The following is a 14,866-nucleotide window of genomic DNA, read 5'->3' as shown; positions in this document are numbered from 1 at the left end:
GAGAAAAACTCTTTCCCCTCCTGTGATTAGAGCTCCCAACCAGATCAGATGAACTCGGAATCAGAGGAACTTCTCCGCTCCCCAGCCTTTGCTACTCTTACAGGAAGTAAAATCTTGCAGGTGGGTTCCTGGTGGTAAGTTTGGTTGTAAAAGGTTTATTGGGGCTTCCCTGGTGGCGCAGTGGTTGAGAGTCTGCCTGCCAACGCAGGGGACACGGGTTCGAGCCCTGGTCTGGGAGGATCCCACATGCCGCGGAGCAACTGAGCCCGTGAGCCACAACTACTGAGCCTGCGCGTCTGGAGCCTGTGCTCCGCAACAAGAGAGGCCACGATAGTGAGAGGCCCGCGCACCGCGATGAAGAGTGGCCCCCGCTTGCCACAACTAGAGAAAGCCCTCGCACAGAAACGAAGACCCAACACAGCCAAAAATAAATAAGTAAATAAATAAATAAATCCAAAGTTTAAATTTAAAAAAAAAAATTAAAAAAAAAACAAAAAACACTAGAGGTTGGTAATTGGTCACTTTAAAAAAAAAAAAAAAAAAAGGTTTATTGTTTTCAGCTCCTGATGGGTCTCATAGGTAAGCTGACACTGACCCCAGGCATGGCAGGGGGTCGTTCTGGAGGTGGTCCAGTCTCGCTTAGAGGTGGAGTTCATCTGCACACCCAAAATCCTCGTGGTTCTTCCCCCTTTGGGCACGACCCTCTGATCAGAGAATAGCAATGACCCTGAGTTTGGGGAAGGTGGAGGCTCATCTCTTTTCTCAGCTCTTAATTTTATACCCAGCACCTCCTGTATCTGAGGAGGAAATTAGTCCAATACTCAATTATAATTATTAAATTACAATTCCCAAAATTTTACTTACTGCAAAAAGGAAGAATTCCATTAGCAGATTAAATTGCTTTTCAGCAAAATTAAATATGCAACAAAAGCAAACTAAATCTAGCCCCAGTGAAGTGTGCCTATCCTGTTCATTAACAGCCACGAGCTTTATACGCTCTTATTTTAGAACAGCAACTGAATATTTAAAAGTATAAGCAGTTGAAGGGGTTCCTATTAAACCACAGTTTAAGCGATTTAAGCTCAGCTCTGATTTTAAAGAAAATAGGGAACAAGGAAATCACTGTGAATGAAAAGTAGAACAAGAGCCATTTGTCCCACGAGTGACTGACCCAAGATGGAGTTGTGAGATTATCACTAATTATACCTTGCTTACATCTGAGGAACCAGAGCAGCACTGCACCAGAGATGAGAACTGGTGAGGAATATTAATTCCACAGTCAGAAATCAGACGGACTGGTAACATGGCATCAAGAATTGCAAGCATTTGGCTGGATGTGCAATTGAATTATTTTATCAGAACGTGCTGGAATTTATCCTAAGGAAAAAAGGATAAAGATGCGCATAAGTATTTAGCTATGAAGATGTTTGTTGAAGCTTTGTTTATGATACTAAAAAATATGAGGCTGTCTATAAATGTCCAGTGATAAGACAGGCTAAGAAATGACACACACACGCACGTCCCTATGCAGCAGAAAACTTGTTGAAAAGGTATGTTTCTTATCCTGAATGATGTTTGCCCTGGATTGTTGGGGGAGGAGTAAACTGGGAAACAAGACACAGAATATTATGTACGGTATAGTCCTGAGAGTAAAATCTTGTCCAGAAACTTACATATGTAATTATATACACAAAAGGATCTGGCCGTGTGTATACCAAAATGCTACCCATGACCATCCCTGGGTTTGGGGATTATAGGTGACTTTTTTGTTCCTGTTTTTACTTCTGAGTTTCCTACGTGAACATGAGTTATGTACATAATTAACCACACACACAAACAATTTTATGGTGACCTGCCAGGGTATTTCCTACTTCTAACATCCTTAAATTCTTTATTAAATTATTTATTCCAGTGAAATTTCCATAGTGTTTTTAAGACTACTAATAAACATATTCTCTGAATTAGGTACCCTCAAGCCCAATCATTTAGAGCGTGGCTAAAACCCCCTGCTCTGGACAGACCCACCATCTGGCCTCAGTTAGAAAAGATGCTTTCCAGACGCCAGCCAGAGTTCACGCCGGGCACCCTGGCCTTTGCGTTACGATTTGGCCTTCCTGAGGTCTCACCTGCCGGGAATGGAGTGGGTACCACAGGGGTTGAACTGGGTCCCCCAGAGGACACGCCTACGTCCTAACCCCCAGCACCTGTGAAGACGACCTTATTTGGAACTCGGGTTGTTGTGGATGGAATTAGTGAAGATGAAGCCACACTGGAACGGGGGGCCCTTGATCCAACGTGACTGGTGCGTTTCGGAGAAGAGGAGAGACACACCGCGTGAAGACACAGACACACGGGGCGGACGGCCGTGGGGTGGCAGAGGCAGACTTCAGGTGACGCAGCTGGGAGGGGAAGATGCCGGCAGCCACCAGAAGCTGGAAGACGCGGGAAGGATTCTCCACTAGAACCTTTGGAGGTAGAATGGCCCTGCTCACACCTTGATGCCTACTAACCCTACTCTCCATAACCCTACTATACCTACTGTCCAAGCACAGTAAAAAGACACATGCAAATTTTATCGTGCCTGGGGCTTTCCTAATATTATTGGACGGCTCTCCTTCTGTGATCCTAACCCCTTAACTCTCGGCACTCGGTAACTGGCCCTCTAGGGACCCCGGGAGAAGTGGCTGCGTCACCCACTTCTCCTGGGAAGCCTGCACACCCACAGCAGCATCCGTTAGGCCTTGGGGACGGTTTTCAGAAGCTTCAGTGTCGTCACTGGTAACCTGAAGTGATGGCACTGGCTTGCGGCCTCGCAGAGACTTCTGGAAGCCTCTTGCTGGGAGTAGAAGAGGTGGTGGTGGTCCCACGGAGCCCCAACAGGACTCAGGTCTCCTGGACCATTTAAAGAAAGAAGCTTTGCTGAAAATACTTAGAGGGGTGGCCAGGGTGAAAGGAACAAATAAGGGATGGTGAGGCGTCCACAGACAGGCAGTAGACCAGGGGCCATTCCCACGCCCAGAGCCGATGGAGCTGGAGGGGCCACCGGAGGGCACGGCTGTGGGCAAGGAGGGAGAGGAACGGGGCGTCCCATGCCCCCCACCCTCCCATCTCTGGCCAGTGCCTCCCATTGGCCAGACCCCACCCCCAGGCAGCCAGCAAGGGGGTCAGAGAGATGCGGTCTCGGGGGGCAGCCTGCGGGGCAGACCTATCAGCAGGGTGAGAGCAGATGGGCGGCGCAGGTGATAAGGAGCTCCGGGCAATATCCTGAGAGGACCCACCAAGGGATGACCCCAAGGCGTCGCGGAATCTCCCGGTGACCCGAGAGCGCTCTTGTAACACAGCTGGCCTTTTAGCAAATGCTAGCACTCAGTGTGCAAAGATCATTGAAGTCCAGAGGTCAAGCGCTGGGAGAGCATGGAAGAGAGGCTGACGAGTACCAAGAAAAGAAGCTTAAAGAGAAGACGACGCGTAACAGAGGCCTTGCAGCCCCAGGACGACGCTGAGCGTGGCAGCCGAGGGTCTGGACAAGGGCCTCCCCTTCGTCTCTCTCTCCTCACTGTGACCAGGGGCCGCGGAAGGCAGGCGCGCTGTCATCAGATGCAAAGCGAAAAACCAGGCCACCGTCAGGTCTGCCTTCCTCTTCTTCAGGTCTGTCTTTTTTCGCCACATTTTAAAAAACTGTGGTAAATTATACGTAACATAAAATTTACCATTTTAACCACTTTTAAGTGCACAGTTCAGTGGTGTTAAGTACATTTATACTGTTCTGCAACCATCACCACCATCCATCTCCAGAACCTTCCTAAAGTGTAACTCTGTCCACATTAAACACTAGCCCTCCCCCCATTCTCCCCTCCCCCCAGCCCCTGGTAACCACCATCTACTTTCTTTTTTTTTTTGTTAAATACTGACTTTTAAAATTTTAATTAATTATTTATTTGGCTGCGTCGCATTTTAGTTGCGGCACGCGGGATCGTTTCTGCGGCATGCGGGCTCCTCTCTAGTTGTGGCGCGTGGGCTCAGTAGTTGCAGTGCGTGGGCTTAGTTGCCCTGAGGGATGTGGAATCTTAGTTCCCCAACCAGGGATCAAACCCGCATCCCCTGCATTGGAAGGCAGATTCTTAACCACTGGACCGCCAGGGAAGTTCCACCATCTACTTTCTGACTATGAATTTGACTCCTCTAGGGACCTCATATAAGTGAATCTCCAAGTATTACTCTTTCTGTGACTCATTTGTTTCACTTGGCGTATTGTCCTCAAGGTCTATCTCTCTTGCAGCAGGTGACAGAACGTCCTTCCTTTTTAAGGCTGAATCATATTCCATTGTGTGGATGGACCTCATTTTGTCTATCCATCATCCACTGACGGACACCTAGGGTGCTTCCACCTTTTGGCTACAGTGAATAATGCCGCCACGAACACAGTATACACATACCTGTTCGAATCCCTGCTTTCGCCTCTTTCAGGTATAAATCCGGAAGTGGACTTGCTGACTTGTACGGTAATTTTATGTTTAACTTTTTGACAAGTCGCTCCTCTATTTTCCATCCGGATGGCACCATTTTACGTCACCACCACCGATACACAGGGTTCCAACTGCTCCACGTCCTCGCCAACACCTGTCTTTTGTTTCTGTTTTTAGTAATAGCCAACCTCGTGCGTGTGAGGTGGCATCTCATGACGGGGTTGATTTGCGTTTCCCTGATGATTAGCGATGTTGAACATGTTTTCATGTGCTTATTGGCCGTCACTATGTCTCCTTTGCTTCCTCCATCTTTTACACACATTCCTGTTGAAATCTGCTGGGGTCCAGACCTCTACGTGTCCAAGCACCTTCCCAGCATCCCCCACCCTCCCTCCCACCCTCGCCCGATCCCACAGCCCGACCTGCTCCTCCCCGAGGACCCCCGGTCACCAGCCAGCTGGATGGCAGCACCACCTGCCAGACCCACTGGGAACTTCCCCCTTCCCTCTGCATCCCCGAGGAATTCCAGAAACCCTCCCTGTTAGGCAGCTGGGCCAGACTCATACCCCGGGCAGACTCTGTCCTCTCTGTGTTACTACCGTCACCCACTTTATCCCTTGGGGCCCTGTCCCCCATTCCCCCCAGCTCACCCCAAACCTGGCTGAAAAGCAGGTTGTCATTTTTCCACTTTTCCTCTTTCTTGTTAATCTTGAACAAGGGCACATATGAACACCCTTTTTCTGTTTTAAAGATTTTGTTGCCAATAACCACAGGGAAGGCGACAAAGGATTAAAAACAGCAACAAACCAGGGAAGCACAGACATTCTCAGAGCCGCTGTCCCCAGGCTGTACCCCTCGCTCACTTCTGAGGCAGGAAGTGGAGCCAGGCCTTTCCACCTTCGGTCCTGAGGATGGGGGTCTCTGCCCCACCCTGTCTCCGGCCGCGGCTGAGTAGAAGACACAATGCCCTCTTCTCCCTCACGGACCCTGGACCGAAGGGCCACTCGGCAGGGGTCATGGGCTCTGTGCTCCCTGAGACCTTCTGGCGGGAGGGCGCTCATCCCAATGGGCCACAGACCCCACCAGCTGCACCTGGTCCCAGGCACGGAGGGGAGAGAAGGCACAGCGAACCCCACACTCTACCCCAGAGCTCCCGCCTCCCAGCTCCCCTTCAGCCCCCAGGTGAGCCAACATCGCGCCGTGGCCCGTCCCCCCAGGCAGTTACTGCTGCACCTGGTCTTGGCCCATCCAGGTCTGATCATCTCCCAGAGCAAAGAGTGAGAGCACAACCACTCCCGAGCTCCCGAGACGCCCCACGCCTGGAGCGGCAAGGCACCCCAGGGCTCTGCAAAGTGTTTCTAAACAGAAATCCAGTTCTGCTAACTTTCACCAAACAGGTTGACAGCGGCAACTCCGCTCAGCCAGACCGGCAGCTGCAGGCCACGCCTGACGTGACACGTCCAGGCACACGTGGGTCACACCCCCCGTGTGTATTTCAGCCCACGGCTACCACACTGCAGCCCCTGATGTGGCTTATAGGTCATCTTAACTCAAAAACCACTTCATAATCCGTGTCCTTCTTGTGTGTATATAATAGCAATAAAATCCTTACCATCCCCTGTAAGGAGATGGGAAGTGGCCATGAACATATTTTCTGCCAGGCGGAGCTTTGTTATACATCTCACGGCAAAGCACTCAGGAAAAACAACTTGAGCTTAAACATGAACTTGAACACAGTATACGCATCAGGGTAAAACCAAAGCTGCTGTAACTGGGCGATGAAAGATGACAGACTTAGGCAGATGTTTAGCTCTCTTTCCTGAAATCATGTGGACATGAGCGGACTGTGCTTCACGGGTCATTCGACAGGGCCTGTGTCTCCTCTGCCCTGACAGTGTCATCTTGTCTGCAGGGGAGAAGCTGGCTCACCTTCCCATCCACATTCTCTGTTGCAGGAATAAGGGGAGACTAAGAAGGGACTCAGGAAAGCACTTTGTCTTTAAAGAGATGTCCCAGGGACTTCCCTGGTGGCGCAGTGGTTAAGAATCCGCCTGCCAAGGCAGGGGACACGGCTTCGATCCCTGGTCCGGGAAGATCCCACGTGCCGAGGAGCAACTCAGCCCGTGCGCCACAACTGCTGAGCCCGCGCTCCACAACTAATGGAGCCCGCGTGCTCTAGAGCCCGCGAGCCACAACTACTGAGCCCGCACGCTGCAACTACTGAAGCCCACGCACCTAGAGCCCATGCTCTGCAACAAGAGAAGCCACCACAATGAGAAGCTCATGCACCGGAACAAAGAGTAGCCCCCGCTCGCCTCAACTAGAGAAAGCCTGCACGCAGCAACGAAGACCCAACGCAGCCAAAAATAAATACATACATACGTACGTACATAAATACATTAATTAATTAATTAATTTTTAAAAAGAGATGACCCAGAAGTGGCCCAGGCACATCTGCTCACATCCCATTGGCCCATGGCCACACCTGACCTCAAGCGAGCCTGGGAAGTGTCATCACGTGTCCAGCTAAAATTCAGGGCGTTCTGTTAGTAAATTCCTGTTTTATATGTCTTATAAAAGTACACAAGGTATTAGTATAGCGATACACATATAATTTTTAAATACACTGACACGCTTAGTTAGGGTGAGAGCTAACCCTCGTTTAACCAACAGAAACATGTGATCAGAAAAGGTCTGCAGAGAGGAGATACTGCTTTGGGAAAGATCCCCGGTGTTCTCCTTACTTGCTGCAAGTAGTAATAAATCCTTCCTTCTCCAGAAAAAATTAAGGTCTGCAGACATCAGCCCAGGGGATAAAGCCTAAGTTACTGAGCATGTCCCTCGGGGTTTGGCCCTACGAACTTCCCTCCCTCCTCCAGACACTGACCCCACCCCCCAGCCGTGCTCACACCCGGCCCCACTGCCGCTGTCTCCACGTGACAGGCTAGAGCATCTCAGCCCTGAGGGGCACGTCTGTGTTTCCATGGCATCCTGCGTGAACCTCTGCGAGGAAACCTACATCGGACGGCGGTGCCACGTCTCCGGCTGCAGGACACGGTGCTCCTCCCATTTGTCCCTGCCCTAATCCCTGGAGCCTGGGACCATGGTGCCCTGCACGACCACGGGACTCTGCACATGCGGTTAACTCAAGGCTCTTGAGATGGGGAGATTGTCCTGGATTACCCAGGAGGGTCCTCAGAAGTGACAGAGGGAAGCCGCAGAGTCAGCGAAGGAGACAGGAGGACAGAAGCAGAGGTCAGGCTGGTATAGGAGGGGCCACGAACCCAGGGTGGGGGGGTCTCCAGCAGCTGGGAGAGGCAGGGAGCCTCCAGAAGGAGCGCAGCTTGTGATGCCTCGATTTTAACTCACTGAAGCCCATTTCGGACTTCCAGCCTCCAGAACTCTTAAGACAATAAATGTGCTTTATTTTGAGCCACAAGTTTATGACAATTTGCTACTACAGCCCTGTGAAGCTCACATGATGCCCTTCTCTACCAGCTTGTGAGCTTGTACAGGACACATGTAGATGCCTGAGCTTCTGTAGACACTGTATACAGCAGATGCTCAATGAGGGTTTGGGGGGCTAGGAAGGAGGAGGGAGGGCAGCAGCTTCCGACTCAGATGGACCTGGATTTGAATCCCTGCTCTGTCACTCACGTGCAACAGCTCTGAGCAAATTTCTTAATTCGGGACTCAACTTCTTCACAGCTAGGTAACAGATGACACCTATCCTTCAGGTGTTTGTGAAGGTTGAATAACAGAGGCTAGGGACTTCCCTGGTGGTCCAGAGGTTAAGACCCCGCGCTCCCAATGCAGAGGGCCCGGGTTTGATCCCCGGTCAGGGAACTAGATCCTGCATGCACGCCGCAACTAAGCGTCCACATGCTGCAACGGAGACCCGGTGCAGACAAACAAATAAATATTAAAAAATAATAATGATAACAGAGGCCACGTTGGGCGTCTGCATTTTGGACAAAAACCAGGGAAGACAGGGCTGCGAGGCACGATGAGAAGCTGCCCGCCCACCTCTGCTCTTCCCTGATTCCCCGTCCTCCTCCCGGCTACGCCCCGCCCTCTAGAAATCCGCGTCTGGACAGCGAACTCGCCCCGCTATCTCGGCCTCTTCCCCGCCCTCGCCCACGCCTCCGGGCCTTGGCAGGGGCTGGCTGTCCCGTGCCACCTGCTGTGCAGCTGTCCCACAGACCTGTCCTTCCCTCAGCGTTAGTTTCCTGGGGCCTCTGTAACGAAGCACCACAAACTGGGGGCCTTAAAACAACAGGCATTTATTGTCTCTCAGCTCTGGAGAGCAGCAGCGTGAAGTCAAGGTGCCGTCAGCACCGTGCTCCCTCTGAAGGCTCTAGGGGAGGGCCCTTCCCGCCCCTTTCAGCTGCGGGGGCTCCCGGCCACCCTCGGCTTCCTCGGCTTGCAGCTGCATCTCTCCACTCTCTGCCTCCATCATCACGTGGCCTTTCTCTGTGTCCTCACTCTCTCTGTGGCTCTGTCCCTCTTCTTATTAGGACACCAGTCATGTTGGCTTAAGGGCCAGCCCTGCTCCGGCATGACCTCATCTTGACTAATCACAGCTGCAATGACCCAATTTCCAAATAAGGTTGTAGTCTGAGGTCCCAGGAAGGACACGAATTTGGGGGGACGCTATTCAACCCAGTGCAGCCTCTTAGCCACAGCCACCTGCCATCGTCCGAGTCCACTGTCGTCACTCCCTGGGGACCGGGGGCCAGGCACACGGCCTCCTCCACAGCCCATCCTGCCTAAGCAACTCTGTCCTCCCACACAAGTGCGACTGAGCCACGCCTCGGCCTCTCCTCGCCTGACCCCGTGGCCCGCATGGCTCTTCCTCACCACTTCGGCCACGCAACTCCAGGGCCACTCCGTGGCTTGTCACCATCATCCACAGCTGCTGTCCCTGTGAACCCCCCGCGTGACCGGAGTCTCTCCTCCAGATCGTGTGTCCAGTAACGCACGTGTAGGTGCTTGGGTTGTGCCAGTGGACAGAACACAGATGCCCGCACGGGGGAGGGAACACCGAGTTCTCACGGCACTCTGCACGATTCTCCCTCCCGGGGGGCCGCTGCCCCCTCCCCGGGCCTCCGCTCCACTGCCATGAACCACTCCATACGCTAACCCTCCCTGCCCCGGTGTCCTTCCTTTGTTGCACCTGGAAAAACCCAGTTTCTGACGCCCCCAGATGGTGCACAAAGGAATCATCGCGCCACCCTGCAGACCCTGTGGAGTCCCGGCACGAAGCCCAAGCAGGCCCTCGCTCCGCCAGCTCACCCCTCGCTCCGAAGCCTCCAGCAAACCCGAAAGCCATGAGGGCAGCGCCCTGGAGCCCGCCCTCCAGGACCACCGCCTGCGGGCCCAGGCCTTCCTCAGGGGCGCCCTCCTGGGGACAGCCAACCCTTACTCACTCCACACCCGTCCCTCCTCAGCAGGACTCTTCAGGAGTTACCCACACTTTCTCCCCCTTTTCTCTCTCTTTCTACTGGAATCTTCCATCAGCATTTAAATGTGTGTCTCTCCCGTCTTTAAAACAAAAGAAAACCCCTCCAGCCCATGTTCCCCTCCAGCCCTGTTCTCCCCTCCTTGTCCAACTTGGCTCCTTATGAAGCAGCCGCCTGACTCCGCGCTGTCCCCCCCAAGGTCCCCACGTCCCATCACTGCCTCCTTCGGACAGGAGCTGGCCTTTGCCTCTGCTGGCTCTCCTTCGTGGAACACACCTCTCCGGATTTCTTTTTTGTTGTCCCTTTAACACGGAAGAAGCGTTTACAGATTTGCACGTCATCCTTGCTCAGGGCCCAGGCTGATCTCCGTGTCGTTCCATTTAGTGTCTGTGCTGCGAACGGGAGCACCTCCCTGGGCTTCCTGACCACACACCTCTTCCTGTTTCTGGACCTTCCACCCCAGCGCCCTGTGCAGCCTTCTCCTTCTCTCCGCCCCGAGGGCCGCCGACGCTCATTCATTCGTCACCCCACGCACCCTGCCTTGGTGCATCCTCCAAAGACTCTGGCCGCCATTTGCAGCGGTCTCTGTACGTCAAAGGGTTGGGCTCTCACGAATCTTCTATTCCCTTTCTGAGTGACCGACACAGGAACGGACCATCTGACCCAACTGGACCTACAGAAGCAGCCCTGGGCTCTTCCTACCGCTTCAGACTCCGACGATGCACTCGCTGCTGGCTGTGGACTCTGGATGCCCAGCAGCTACGGGGAGGGGCTGAGAACCAGAATCAGGACAGCGGAGGACGTAGTGACCAAGGGACAGACTTGACCAACCAGAGAAGGGAGACAGAAAACTAAAGATACTCTTTTTTTTTTCTTTTCCCCAAAGGACTGTTCTTGTAAAACATGTTTGTTCTCCGCAGCCTGTATGGGAGACATGGTGCACGACCAGGCAAGTGGATGTGTTTCCTCGGACAGCTGCAGCCATGTCGGTAAGGCTCTGCCTTGTATTTCCTCCTTCATTGGTTCACTCACTTCATTCCCTCACTCGTGTTGAGATGACACTTATCAATAAAGTCTTAGCAAACAAGCTAAGACACTCCCCAACATACAGGAAGAATACCAACCTGCTATCAAGACGACCACACACACACTTCACACCCACTGGGATAACTAGAATCAAAAAGTCAGATAACAACCAGCATTGGTGAGGATGTGGAGAAATCAGAACCTTCATATGCTGCTGGTGGGAATGTGAAATGGTACAGCTGCTTTGGAAGAGAGTCCAGCAGTTCCATAAACAATTAAAGATAGTTACTAGATGGTCAGCAAGTCCACTCTCAGCAGTTCCCCCCAAGAGAAGTGAACACATATGTCCACACAGAAACTCACTCACAAATGTTTGTAAGAAGCATTATTCATCACAGACAAACAGGAGAAACAACACAATTGCCCATCCACTGGTGAGTAAACAAAATGTGGTATTTCCACATAATGGGATATTATTCAGCCATAAAAAGGAATGAAGTACTGGTACATGGTACAATGAGGATGAACCTTGAAAAATCATGCTAAGTGATAGAATCTAAACACAAAAGACCACATATTATATAATTCCGTTCATATGCAACTCCAGAACAGGAAAACCTATAGAGACAGAAAAGAGATTAGTAGTTGCCTAGGGCTGGGGAGTGGAAGCCGGAGGGTGGGGTGGGAGGCGGCGCGTGAGGGGAATGATGGCTCGGCACACGGGAGCTTCTTTCAGGGTGACAAAATGTTCTACAACTGGCTGTCCTGATGGTTGCGCAACTCTGTGCATATACTAAGAGCCACTGAGTCGTACACTTTAGATGGGTGAATTACATGATTAGTGAATTTTGTCTCAACAAAGCTGTTAAAAAGTGATGACACGGTCTATGCATGATCTCCGAAGGCCTGGTTCCACTATACGCAAAGTATGATCCTACTTGTGTCTTTCTGTTTGTTTTTTTTGAAAAACACACACATACATGCATAGGAAAAATATCTGGAAATACCCCAAAAAGTTATAGTGAGTGTCTCTAGGTGGTGGGAATTATGGATTTTTTTAAAATGTATTTTCACATGTTTTCTGAATGTTTTACAATAAGCACGTGATGTTTTTCTATTTAAAAATAATATACGGGGCTTCCCTGGTGGCGTAGTGATTAAGAATCCACCTGGCGATGCAGGGGACACGGGTTCGAGTCCTGGTCCGGGAAGATCCCGCATGCCGCAGAACAACTAAGCCCGTGCGCCACAACTACTGAGCCTGCGCTCTAGAGCCCATGAGCCACCAACTACCGAGCCTGCGAGCCACAACTACTAAAGCCCGCATGCCTAGAGCCTGTGCTCCGCAACAAGAGAAGCCACCGCATTGAGAGGCCCGCGCACCGCAACAAAGAGTAGCCCCCTATCGCCGCAACTAGAGAAAGCCCGCGCACAGGAACAAAGACCCAAAGCAGCCAAAAATAAATTAATTAATTAATTAAAAAATAATAATAATATACTTAATCATCTACCCTATTTTCAAAAATAGGTTATTTAAATAGGTTATTTTTTCAATGATTATTAGTGTTATAATTAAAAGGACAGTAGGAATACAGACTAAGAGCCCTAGACTGCCCACTACACGATGTCTTAAAGTTCTTAGAACGGGCCCCCCCCACACACACCGCCCACGATCCCACGATTTCGTCTGGGTCCAGAAGAGCTACCGAGCATCGTGCCCTTAGTGAGTGGTCTGGGGAGAAGGCACGGGACTGGGTTTAGTTCATAAGGAACAGTAAACTCCCCTTGCGTAATAGCACATCTATAATGATTAATATAAAGTGGTACAATTAAGAACTAAATGGGACCCTCATGAACACATTTCCCCAGATACTTAACTCAGAGTCACTGACTGGGGCTGGAGAGAATAGAGGCCATTATGTTGAACAGAGAAACTGCATCAATAACAGCCGCGCTGGAGATAATGGCATTTCAAACTCTCAAAATATTTGAATATGGTTTCTGATATCGAGGCTGCAGTCTCCAGACAGTAAATCCAAATCCTTCCATTGTCATTCCCCTAGACTGACTTCTTTCATGGGGCCAGACTCCACAGGCATTTAGGCAGACCACACACCCTGGGGATGCAGTGACCAACGCTACCTGAGATGGAGGCCATGCTGACAGCCCTCGGCAGGGACCAGACAGAATGCAGCTCCCAGGCATCCCTCCCGCCTTCCACCGGGTCCCCGGGGCCTCTGTGTGGCTCCAGGAGCCCCCTGGCTCACAGAGTCCCGGTACAGACGCCAGAGGGGGTGGAGAGTCAGAGGCTGGGCTGCATTAACATCTGCTCCGGTAGAGAGAAAAAGGTAACTGAGTGAACAGACCCTAACACACCAATTAGCTAATGGAATTAACAGCCCTTTTCTGCACAGCAGACAGACAACACAGGAACCCATAAAGTGTTCTTATAAGATATGTACTTGGACATAAGGAACACTGAAACTGAAATATTCAGATATTGGGATAGTCTGCATGGCCACGCAGAACGGCAAGAGAAGAAAGATGAAGAAAACGATCTTAGATCCCAGAAGACAGATACACTGATTTCTGTGCTGCCGGGAATCCCTGTCTACCGCAGTTCAGTAGGTAAGCAAAGAGCTGTCACCTTGGTTTACTGGGCCTCATATATCTGAATACACCAGGTTTTGAAAGCAGATGTGCTAAAGCTTCCTGTATCTGCTGGTGTTTCCCAACTGAATCCATGACACGCCTACATCTCCGGGTCAAGGCTGTGATGTATACGCATCTCCATGAGGTTAAGAGCTTGACTTATATCAGTGCTTCCTCACCTGTGTGTATGGGACCTGAACTTGAGAGTGGGGTAGGGGAGACCCAGCACAGGCTTCTGATGGTTGAAGAAGGGATGACTCTCAGTTATACAGTATCTCATCGTACTGATGTGCCATCATTTATTGGACCAGTTTCCTGTTGGTTGATAGCTGGGCAGCTTTTTGGAACTTTGTGGGTTCCAACATTACTGTGAAGGTACACACACACACAGAGAAACATATCTTCGTGTACTTATGCAGGAAGTGGAGAGAAAGGCCACTTGGAGCCTTTCAAGGCTCCAAGCCTTTCTTGGATTCCTTGGAGTCAAAACTGCTTTGAACCCTTGGGAACAAAGTACATAGTTGTGACCAGGGCAGAGAGAGGAAAGCCTGGTCCTGCCTGCCCACAGGCAGAGCTCAAGACGGAACCCTCCTCTCCACCAACTCCTGCTTTGTCTGAGTCAGGCTCAAGAAATGAAAACAAGTCACATTACTAGCAAATGCTGTCTCGATTGAACATAACCATTCGAGAGCAACTTTGGTCATAATCCACAGTGACAACAGTCTTTTATGTTTTCACAGAAGTAGAAGATTAGGTTAAGTTTATGCCACGTTGGCATCATGGACGGGGGGGGGGGGGGGGGGGGGGGCGTGGCTAGGACATCCACACAACCAGGCTGTGTCTAGCCCGTCAGGTAAAGGAGACAAAGAAGAGAAACCAGTTCTGACCCTGGGGCAACAGGAACACGTTAACAAGGCAGCTGTCTTTTGTAGCGCTTCTCAGGTTTCCTGAGGAAACACCGTTATGGTCTGGGAGAGTAAACACATCCACTGCCAGCATTACTTTTCCTTGAAGTCTCCTGATTACCATTAGAAATTCGTGTGAATCCTACCCCACCCCCCAAATCAAATTTGAGAAATGCTGATACCTCTGGAAGATGTTCAGGTTTAAGGCATAAAGCCAGAAACCCTGATGTGGAAGATGCCACACAATATGGTATTTCACACTGCCTAAGCCTGTAGGGTCTCTTGGCCGTGAGAGAATTTGCTATTTAGAGCACAAAGTTCCTCTCAATCTCTGCTCACCCGCAGACAGTACAAA

This window comes from Balaenoptera musculus, chromosome 9 (genome assembly GCF_009873245.2).
Source record: "Balaenoptera musculus isolate JJ_BM4_2016_0621 chromosome 9, mBalMus1.pri.v3, whole genome shotgun sequence".
In the NCBI taxonomy this organism is placed as follows: Eukaryota; Metazoa; Chordata; class Mammalia; order Artiodactyla; family Balaenopteridae; genus Balaenoptera; species Balaenoptera musculus.
This window is presented reverse-complemented; position numbering follows the sequence as displayed.